Genomic DNA, 11,139 nt, shown 5'->3' on the forward strand with positions numbered 1-11,139 from the left:
TTTCTCCTTGGCTTCTTTGAAGTTCCTGACCTTTTTTTTCTTTCTTCCAAATGAACTTTATTATTATTTTTTCTAACTCAGTAAAACAATTTTTTAGTAATTTAATTGGGATGACATTGAATAAATAGATTAGTTAGGTAAAATGGCCATTTTAAAGATTATATTGGCTTTACCTGTCTATCTCCCTTTGGTAAGACATGGAGTTTTCTGTATTCTTCTCTTTAATTTATTACTTATATACAGTTTTGAATTAGTCTTTTATACATCATAAGCAAGAGTTTCTCCCTACCCCCACCCTCTTTAGTTGCTAGTCCCACACAATGAGTCAAAGCTTGTCAAAGACAATTTTTGAAATCTTGAATAAATTTGGCATTTTGTTGGGACAGCTGTGAAATACATTTCTGTTTTTCTCTCTCCCCTCCTCAACCTCCCTCCTCCCAGCTGGTTTCCTTTTCCTCTCCCTGGCTGTGAACAATGCAATTTGTGTAGTTCCATTTTTAGCCAGGCTTTATATTTGAATTATATTCTCCCTCTGTGCACACTGAAATTAATTTCTTCTAACATGAATGGAGGAAGGGGATGGGGGGAGCTGCTACCCCTCACACAAAAAGAGACTTTACAAACCCAGCCTGAGGTAAGTTGTGGTGAGCAGAAGCTTTTCGTCCAAGTCCACTTACAGGAGAGTAAAGTTCGATTTATAGATTTGAGAGGGAAGTCCAGTTTTCATGGACCTTGTTCAAAAAACCCAGCAAAAATCTTTAAACAGGAAGGGAGAAATAAGCCTGAGCCAGTTTGAATGGATCTGTTCATAGCGACTGCACTTTCCAGGGCTAGTTTTAGCTTACCAATTTCAGAGGCAGGGGACTGGTGGAATTAGACAGTAATGGACCTACCATAAGCACATCTGTGATGAGGCTTTTAGTCTTTAAATGGAATTTTTATTTAGTAGGGCATTGAATGGACATCCCCCATCTTTGAAATTTTATTTTATATTTTGTTTTACAGAGGAAAATATATCTTATTCCCTTCTCCCCCATTTTTCTTAATCCTTAATCACCACCCAACATTTCCCAATCCTGGCTAGCTCATTGGGGTTTTGTAATTGGTTTTCTTCCCCTAATTTCCCACACAGCAGAACTATGTGTTTCTTCACTGGACAACTGAGCCTTGGGGTTTCTGATGCTGTTGAATTTTGGTTCCTAACTCCAGAGTGAAGGTGCCAACTTACATTCCATTCTCTTCCCATATTCTCTCCCCTTTTCCTTTTTTGCCTTCCCCCACCTACTTCAATGTGTCAAGAGGAGAAAAGGAATGCATTCTTTTGGACTGGCAAATTCCCTTGTCGAGTCCTAAGCCATATTAAGAATATACTTGGAGCAAATTGACCAATCCTGATTTTTTAGGCCTCAGCAAACCAGACAATTTTTGATAAAAATTCATTTATGATAATTTTTTGGTCACGTAGCAATTGAACTGCTTTCTTTTGTCAAGAACCAGACTTATTTGCACACTAGTTACTGTGCTTCCAGGGTAATGACAGGGTTCAGAATTGGAAATGGAATCCAAATTTCCTTCACATTTTTTTCAAGTTGAGGAAACTGAGTTCTGTAGAGGAGAAGCAACTTGGCTGATATCACATAGGTATCCAATAGGTCTGGCATTTGCATGCAGGTCTACTGATTCCGAACCCTAGGCTATCTCTTTGTTACTAGAGTTATTTGAAGAAATAATGGTACACCAAGGATTTGTGGTAATTCTAATTTTTTCATTCTCTTCATCTTTAGAGAAAGAATGTCCATGTAGGAGCTAGAATGTGGGTTCCATTTGGAGACTTGGGAAACAATTGATTAAGCTCTAAAAATGCTTAATAATAATAACAATAGACAATAATAACTTGAATTTCCATCATGATTTAAAGTTTGCAAAATGCTTTACATGTTAGTTTATTGCATATACATCCTCATTTGTTTAGTTTTTTGTCATAGCATCTCAGAGTTGTAGAGGCAGAAAGGATTAACTGAGAATCAGAGAGACTAAATCCTGCAACTGGCTGTAATCTTCTTCCTTCCCTATCTTGATCTCATGGTGAACCATTTCAGCTCTCCATCATACCCTTCTCTCCTGTTACCTTGTGTTCTAGGTAATCATGCCTTGCCAGATGGAAACGCTGGATTACTGTTACCATTTTCCTCCATCATGTCTATTCATGTGCTGCTGAATGGAACTGGAGAAAATCATTAAACTCTGCTGATTGGATCCAGTGCAAATTTATGTTGCAAAACAATCCTTTTATAACTCCCTAATCAATTTGCTATTCCTCATGGCACAATGGCTATTCCAAGTCTTTTGTTTCTCTTCAAGATTCCCTTTAAACCACATTCCCTCATTCTGTCAGCTGAGAACCTCATCTTAACCTCCACCAAGAAAAAAATTGAGGTCATTCTCTAAGAGTTTCATTTTCTCCCCTTCTTTTCCTGTCCTGTAATTTCAACAGTTCTACAATTCCAGTGGATTTATTAGTAACTTCTAGGCAGATGATTAGTTTGTCCTGACCTGGTTTCTCTCCTGGATTTCCCATAAGCATCTCAAATCAAGCATGTCCAAGATAGAGCTGGTTATCTTTCCCCTCTGAAACTTGTCCCTCTTCTCAATTTTGCCTTTGTTTTGAGGGTCACTCTGGCTCAAAATCTCAGTGTCTTCCTCAGTTTCTCCTTTTCTGTTAACATATCTTGTTATTTCTTCTTTTATACCATACTTCATAGATGAAATGATGGCTGCTGGAGCCCTTTTCTCCGCTCACACAGACCCACTCTGTTGGTCAAGTCAAGTCAGCAGACTGACTCTGTGCTAGGCATTGTGCTCAACATTGGGAACACAAAGGAAGACAAAGATCATCCTTGTCTTCAAGCTGCACGCAGCCTAACAAGGGTGGTGGTTCTTACCTGGCCAAAGGGCCAATATCCTTGTCACTAAAGCAGGCTTCTTGCCGACAAAGTCACGTAGAATTTACCTGGAGTGTTTCCTAGAGAACTAAGAAGACCAGTGTCTCTCTTTATTCCACTGTTCTTCTTGTTCTTTTACTCATTCTTGAAATAGTTATAATATGGAGAGATTTCATTTTAGGAAAGGCTTCATATAGATTGGCTCATTTGCTCCTCAAACCCCACGAGGGAGGTAAAAAAATACTGTTGTCTTCATTTTACAAACTGTGAAAAATGAGGCTTGGAGAAGGTTCAGCCTCTGCCCAAAGTAACCCAGAGAATAAATAATAAGGGCTGAGATAGACCCCAATGTACTGGAACCCAAATCTTCTGACTCTTGTTTTGATCTAGATCATCTTCATTTGTGTTAGTTAAAGTTTAGATTACCTTTGAATTATAAATAACTTTTGGCTATTAATCACTTATACATCCAGTGTGAATGAATGGGGTCCTTTCTTGAGAGTTTCTGACTGGGGACTGAAGGGGAGAAATACAGCACTAGAGGTATGAGGGAAATGGGGAAGGGGAACTACTGAGGTGGACTCACGGAGTTATCAAAGTGTCATAGGTTTGCTGAGGGCAACTAGACTTTTTTTACCTTCTTTTCCCAATTTTTATTCTGTATTCTGAAAAAAATGCAAATTCCTAATGAAATAAAAATTAAATCTTAATTTCTATGAGAAATTAGGATGTGTAGACTCAAAAAATAGGATGAATTCTTGGAGGTCAAGGTGGTTCATTGCCTTCTGAATCAAATGCAGGAGAGAGATGACTTTATCTTTCAAGACTCCTTTGTACCCAAAGACCTCCAGAAATTTTGAGTAAGTAATTGATACCTGCCTAAGAACCATGAAGCTAAGTTCTCTGCCACCTAGGCTTCTCATAGTGACACAAAATGAAAGTCCAACATGATATGGTACAAATTGCATTCCTGGGACTTTGAGTAGGTAACAATACTCATAACTCTACCGTGATTCAAGACTACATTTATTAAAATAGTCTTATTAATACTCTGGAAGGAAATTATTTTGTTTCCATGTCATCATCATTTAAAAATATCTCTTTTGTCTCCCCCACTACCCAGCTGGCCATCTCTTATTAACAATGAAGGAAGAGGGGAAAAAAGCATTTCAGAATAACTGACCAATACATCAGTTGAGTCAGCAATGTGTGCCTCATTCTGCAAAGAAGTCAGAGAGATACATTTTCTCAACTCTCCTCTGGGATCAAACTTCTTGATCATTAAAATTATCTAGCATTCAAGTCCTGCTTTTTTCTTTGCAATTATGTCATTCTAAGTCATTGGTTCTCCTTCACTCTACACCAGTTTATATGTGTAACCTGCAGTTCAAGCCTGGATCTTTGCAGAAGATTCTCCTTATTGGTGAACAGAATGATTACTTGATTCAGTGTGAAATACTCATTCGCTATATAGTTTGTTGTACAACTCACAGATTCCTATTTGATTACGATAGATATAAGGTCTTTACCTCAGGGCAAGGGAAACAATAGCCTTAGTGTTCTCTGTCCTGGTCAGGTTACCTCTGGAATGCTCTGTCTCATCACCAATGTTAGATTTTAGAAAGAATGTTGACAAATTGGAATGTGTCTAGAGCAGGGTAGCCAGGTTGTAGGAGGGACCAGGTATCATGAAAATAACAGAATTGGTTGGAAGAACTGGTCCTAACTGTCTTATATTTGAAGAACTGTCATAGAGAAGAAAGATTAATTTATTTTGGTCGGCCCCACTCAGAGTGGAGAACTAGGAGCAAAGAGCAAAGGTTGGAGAAAGGCAGATCTCAACTGGATGCAAGACGGAAACCAAAACAAACCTTCTCAAGGTTTAGAGCTACCCCAAAGTGGAGCAGATGCCTTTGAGATATAGTAAATTCCTTACCTTTGGAAATTTTCAAGGAGAGAGTGGATAAATACTTGTCAGGGGTATTGTAAAATATATTCTTGGTCAAGTGCAGGATAGAGATTCTGTGACTTTGTGCATGCTTGCATGCGTGTGTGCGTGTGTGCATGTGTGTGTGTATGAAAATGAGAGTGGAAAACTTTCCAGACAGATATTGAGACCAATGGTATTAACACTTCAAGTGTAAGAGTGAGAGAATTTGGTATGGTTTCTTCTCACCTATTTATTTGACTCAGGGGGATTTTATTTTTAGAGAAGCATTTGACTTTGAAGCTTAAGTAAACAGTTTTTGATTTCTTTTTTCCCTTATCATTTCTCCTTTATAATTTAACATTACTGATGATCAATGCAGTTTGAGCCAACATCTGCCAGAGAAAAGAAATTACTCCCAGCTGTGCTTGTGACCCAAACTGGGCAGCTTGCCTAACAAATTAGTTTTTAGGAAATTATCACCACTGGGAATTTCTAATTTCAGAACAGAGTTGGAGTGTATGGGCACCGGATAGCAGACTATTATTTCCCTCATCCTCTGCCAGCTCAAGAGTAAAGGCCAGGCATCCTTCATCCGTTCCTTAGCATTCTTCTCTTATATGCAGCTTTGTCCATGGGGGTCACTATCCCTGAAGCAGCCACTGCACAGAATATAACAGGAGGCTGTGGAACAGCGTTACACTCTCACTCTCACACTCTGAGATGGTTAAGAAGTTTCTCAGGAAATTTGCATTCCCATTGGTCATATTTGTCTTAAACCATGAGTCTCTTCTTCCTGCTCACCTGGGCAATGAATGTATACTGACTTATAAAGGGGAAATGCCACTCTGGAAATATCTAGATGATATTTATCACTGGCATCACAAATGGAGCAAGGGAACTTGATTTAGGGAGAGATAATCTCAGAGTTGGAGAATTCTTATGTGGCCAATGTCTGTTTGACAACTATTATTTTATGATCTAAGGGCAGCTAGGTGGCTCTGGGTCTGGAGTGAGGAGAACCTGAGTTCAAATCTGGTCTCAGACACTTACCAACTGTGTGACCCTGGGCAAGTCACTTAACCTTGTTTGCCTCAGTTTCCTCATCTGCAAAATGAGCTGGAGAAAGAAATGACAAACCACTGAAGACAACCAGGAAATCACATGGCTGAATAACAATTTTATGATCTGAGAACCTAAGCTATTAACAAGAAGAAAACCAGACTTCTGTGAGAGCAGTACTAACCCTTTGAAGGTCATGAAGGTATTATTTAATAAATTTCCACTCTATTTGATTACCCTAAATTAGGAATTATAATCTGGAATTATAGTCGCTGGACCTGTGGATTAATTTCAGTGGGTCTGTGAACCTGGATGGGCAAAAATTATATATATACATATGTGTATATATACACATATGTATATATATATACACACATGTATGTGTATATATATGTGTGTGTGTGTATTTTAATATAGTTGGCTTCCTTTGTAATCCTATATATTTTTTTTATACTTTTAAAATCATTATTCTGAAAAGGCTTTACCTTAGGCTTTACCAGACTGACAAAGGGGCCTACTGCACAATCAAGTTAAGAATCTTTGGTGTTAACAGGACCAAAGATTCTGGTTGTCTTTCATTGTAGAGGCATTCAACTTTACTCTAGAAACACTCAATCATCCCAGAAAACATGACGAAACATACTTCTTTCTTCTGGGAACTTCAAATCAGTTCAACAACCATATTTAACTGTTACTATGTGTCAAACACTGTTCTATATCCTAGGGATTCCTAGAAATGCAAAAACAGTCCCTACCCTCAAAGAGCTCACAGTCTAACGGGGAAGACAACATGCAAACGCTATATGCAAACAAGATATGGATAGAGAAAATTGGAGGTAAGTTTATAATAAACTGAACATGTATCTTTCTAAAGCTGCTCTGTTTTTCTCTGGCTATTCCAGGAACTTTCTTTTATTCTCTCCACTTTTATTTTTGTTTAGAGGAAATTTTATTCCTACCACCTCTTTCTCTTTCACCATACCCACACTGAAAGAAAAACAAATCCCCCACGTTAGTCATGCCTAAGAATGTACATCTCATATTAGACTTTGAGTCCATGCCTTTTCTGCCATTTCTTAGTATGTTTCATCATTGATCCTTTAGAATCATGTTTGGCCATTGTGTTGATCAGAGCTCTTAAGTCTTTCAAAGTTGGTTATCATTAAAATGTTGTTGTTGTTGTCATATACATTATTATCCTAGTTCTCACCTCACTCTGCATCAGTTCATATAAGTCTTCCCAGGTTTCTTTGAAACCATGCTTTTTATCATTTCCTATACCACAATATTATTTTATCACATTTGTATACGCAATTAGTTCCACCATTCCCCAATTAATGGGGACACCCCCTTAGTTTCCAGTTCTTTACCCCTGGAATTGCTGTAATTTTTTTGATCCACAAAGGACCTTTTTCCTCTTTCTTTGATCTTTCTGGGTATTGGTCTAGTAGTGATATCACTAGGCCAAAAATTCACTAACTTTTTGGTCATACATGTAAATTACTTCTAAAATGGTTGGACCAATTCACAGCTCCACAAAAGTACATTTCTAAATTTCCTGTTTATGTTTTTTGACAATTTTTATTGGGAGATAGCTCTTATACTTAAAAATTCTAAATCAATTCCTTATATTTCTGGATATGAGACCTCTTTATTAGAGAAATTTGCAAAGATATTTTCTAATCTAATTTCTAATCTAATCTAATTTTCTTTTCTAATTCCAACTGCATTGATTTTGTATAAAAATTTAAAACCTATGTCATCAATGTTGTCTATTTCACTTTGGTGGTCTCTATTTCTTTTTTGATATTCAACTCTTCTCCCCCCCTCCCCAAATGCCTCTAAAAGATGTTTTCTTCCTTGCTCCTCTAATTTGTTTATGATATGACATTCCATATCTAAGTCATATATTTCATTTGGAGACTTTCTCGGTATATGGTATGAGGCATTGGTATATGCCTAACTTTTGTTGGAGTGTTGTCCAATTTTCTCAGTGGTTGTTGTCAATTGATAAAGTTGACTGACTCTATCAATCACTTGATGGAACCCCTAGAAGTTTCCCTATAAGTTTTTATAGCAGCAGACTGGATAGTCTTTCTTTCTTTCTTTCCCCCACATCACTTCCCTTCACACATTCTCTGTTCCAGTTCTAGTGGCCTGCTGGCTGTATTCAACATGTGGTATTCCATCTCCCACCTACATGCCTTTGAACAACTGATCCACTCATGTTTGAAATGCCCTTTTTCTTTAGTAGCATGAATCCCTAGTTTCCTTTAAAGAACAGCTCAGGCCCCATTTGTTATAAGAAGTTTTACCCGATTCTCTCTTTTGCCTCAAGTTTTTTCATTGCTTTATATATATATATATTGTATTTTAAAAAATAATATATATTTGGGAACACTCCCTTAGTTTCCAGTTCTCTGTCACTCCTAAAAGAGTTGCTATAAATGTATTTGTACATAAAAAACTTTTTTCTCTTTCTTTGATCTTTTGGGTATTGATCTAGTAGCGATATCACTGGGTCAAAGGTAATGTACAATTCACTCACTTTTTGACCATTGTTTTAAATTGCTTTCTGGAATGACCAAACCAATCCACAGCTCCACCAAAAGTACATTAATATGCTTATTTTCCCATGTTCATTTTAACATTTGTCATTTTCCTTTTTTTTTTTGCTAAGTTTACTGACTTTAGGGGTTTATGGTATAGCTTCAGAATTGCTTTAGTTTTAATTTCTCCAATTATTAGTAATTTAGAACATTATTTTCCATATGGTTGTTGCTAGACTGAACTGTTGCACGTTGCATCTCCTGTGGAAAATGTCAGCTCCTTGGGGGCAGGAATTGTTTTAACTTTGTCTTTGTATTCTGATGACTGACCATAGCAGGAATTTGATAAATCTTTGTTGAATTGAATTGAACGAATGACTTCAGCTCTTTTAGAGGTGAGATCATTTAGTCTAAATTTTCTGCCTTTAGGCAGGACTGTGTTTACCTCTCCCATACACATATGGATAGAGTGCATCTACTCTAATTTTCCACATTCAGGAACTATTTTAAGCTGTGATTTTTCCCAATGACACCATCAACATCACAGAAGGAAAATACATGGAAGTCTCAGGGCATTTTTAGATTTTATTCTGTTAAAGCTAATTTGGGGGTAGGGGAGGGGAATGGAACCAGACTGTCATTTCAATATGATAGAGACCTCCAGGTGAGGAATTCTTTCTGCCAATGCAGTTTGGCTCTTGCTCTGCAATATATGGTCTTAGAGAATTTCCTTGGGCACTGAGATGGTAATGATGTGCCTAGGATCACAGAGCCAGTATGTGTCAGAGCTGGGACATGAACCTAGGTCTTCTAGGTAGTTGAAGCAAGCTCTTTCCACTGTGTCTTTCAAAAAGTTAATAATAGGATAAGTTAAAGCTAATTCAGGATGATAGGTAGAGAGCTGGAAGGGAACCTAGATGCTAGCTAGCCTGATTGCCTTATTTTACAATGAGCAAACTGAAGGAGAAAGACTTGTCCAAGGTCACACAAGTAGCAAGTGGCAGAGATGGGACTTGAGTCTGCATCTTCTTATTCCAGGATTAGCATTCTTTCCCCTATACTTCACTCACTTCTTTGGAATCTATGATTTTGTGAATGATCATTTTATATTTTGTTTATTTGAATGTTCATTTTTGTGGGCTTACTAAGCTAAAAACAAAACAATTATGAAAGTTAGGGAAAAAACAAGAAAAGAACATGAATCATCCATATTTTGAAAAAATATACCTTACATGTGGCTTTGAGACAAATTATATTTTAAAATTATTTTAACATTTCAATTTTCTAGAGCTTTCTCAAGGGATCATAAAAAGGGAGGGGTTAAGATGACAGAACATGTCTGGGGAAAATCAAATTCTCTTGACCTTGATTTTTCCATGGAACAGGATGGTGCTGTGCTTCCTTCAAAGTGAAGGAAGTATGCAGGACCACAGGCAGCTAGATGGTGTAGGGAATAGTGTGTTGGGTCCAGAGTCAGGAAGACTTGAATTCAATTCTAGCCCCGGGTAGGTCACTTAATCTTTCTTTCTTTGCCTCATTTTCCCCAGCTGGAAAATAGGGATAATAATAGCACCTGCCTCTCAGGGTCGTTGTAAGAATTAAATGAGATAATCGCAAAGCTTTTAGCATAGTGCCTAGCATATGTTAGTTGCTTAATAAATGTTTGTTTGTCTTCATTCTGTCTTTGACTTTTTGGTATTTTATTGATTTTTCTTGAAAATTAATGCTTTTAATGATCTCCAAAAGCTAATTTTCTCTTCATAACATGACCCAAATACCTGATACTATAAGAGACTAAAACAAAGCTTGGTCTTGATAAAGGACATGATTCATGTTTCATGCATTCTGACCTCCTTTCCACCCCAAATGTTCCCATGGCCTATTTGTGCCTGACCTGTGGTAGAGCACTCTGAGCTCGTATTGGTCTGCTCATCCACAGTCAGACACACTGTACTTTGACCCAACATAGTGATTTCATTTTGGTTCTCTTTAAGAATGAAAGACAACCCCCACCGCCACCATGGAAGAGAGTCTCTCAACATCCCTAGTCCCTGAAGTGATGACAGTGTCATCTTCACAGGACACCAACTGGGAATGCTACGAACTCTCCATCTCTTTACTTGACTTGCCATTATCACCAAAAGGAAGAAGGGAAGATTTCTCTCCACTGACAAGCATGTATTGAAAAGACCCCCTGTACAGAGATCAGCAAAAGATCCTCTGACTGCTTTCTCCTCTTAATAAAAAAGAACGGACGCTTGGAATGCAATTAATGGCTGCTGTTGTTTGAAAAGTATCTGAGGGTTTTAGGGGAACCCAAGCTCCACATGAGTCAAATAGTGCTTTAGTGACATGGCAGCCAACCAGTTATTGTACCCTTAGTTTGCATGAAGAAAGGTAAGGTCTCCTCCAGGACTTGGGGGAGTGATAATTTCCCTAATCTCTTTCTTTGTTAGACTGCATTTGACAGTTATGTTCTATGTATTAGACTATATATCTCTATATCTGAGTATTGTTTTCAGATTTGGGTTCCAGATTTATAAAGGTACATAAGATGGTGAGGGGCTTGATTTCAGGCCATATGGGTACTGACTGAAGAAACTGAAAATGATTAGACTAGACATCAGATGGATATGAGAATTGTTTTCAAATGCTTTAA

The 11,139-nt window shown here is 37.6% G+C and overlaps 1 long non-coding RNA gene across 1 annotated transcript; it reads left to right on the forward strand.

Moving 5' to 3' along the window:
* The first annotated feature begins 478 nt into the window (after window positions 1-478).
* Window positions 479-10,749, forward strand: LOC140510694 (uncharacterized). The gene is made up of 3 exons (XR_011969343.1): window positions 479-634; window positions 6,656-6,767; window positions 10,475-10,749. It is a non-coding gene; the product is annotated as an uncharacterized lncRNA (long non-coding RNA).
* Window positions 10,750-11,139: the final 390 nt, after the last annotated feature.

The sequence above is a fragment of the Notamacropus eugenii genome, chromosome 6 (genome assembly GCF_028372415.1).
Source record: "Notamacropus eugenii isolate mMacEug1 chromosome 6, mMacEug1.pri_v2, whole genome shotgun sequence".
Classification (NCBI taxonomy): domain Eukaryota; kingdom Metazoa; phylum Chordata; class Mammalia; order Diprotodontia; family Macropodidae; genus Notamacropus; species Notamacropus eugenii.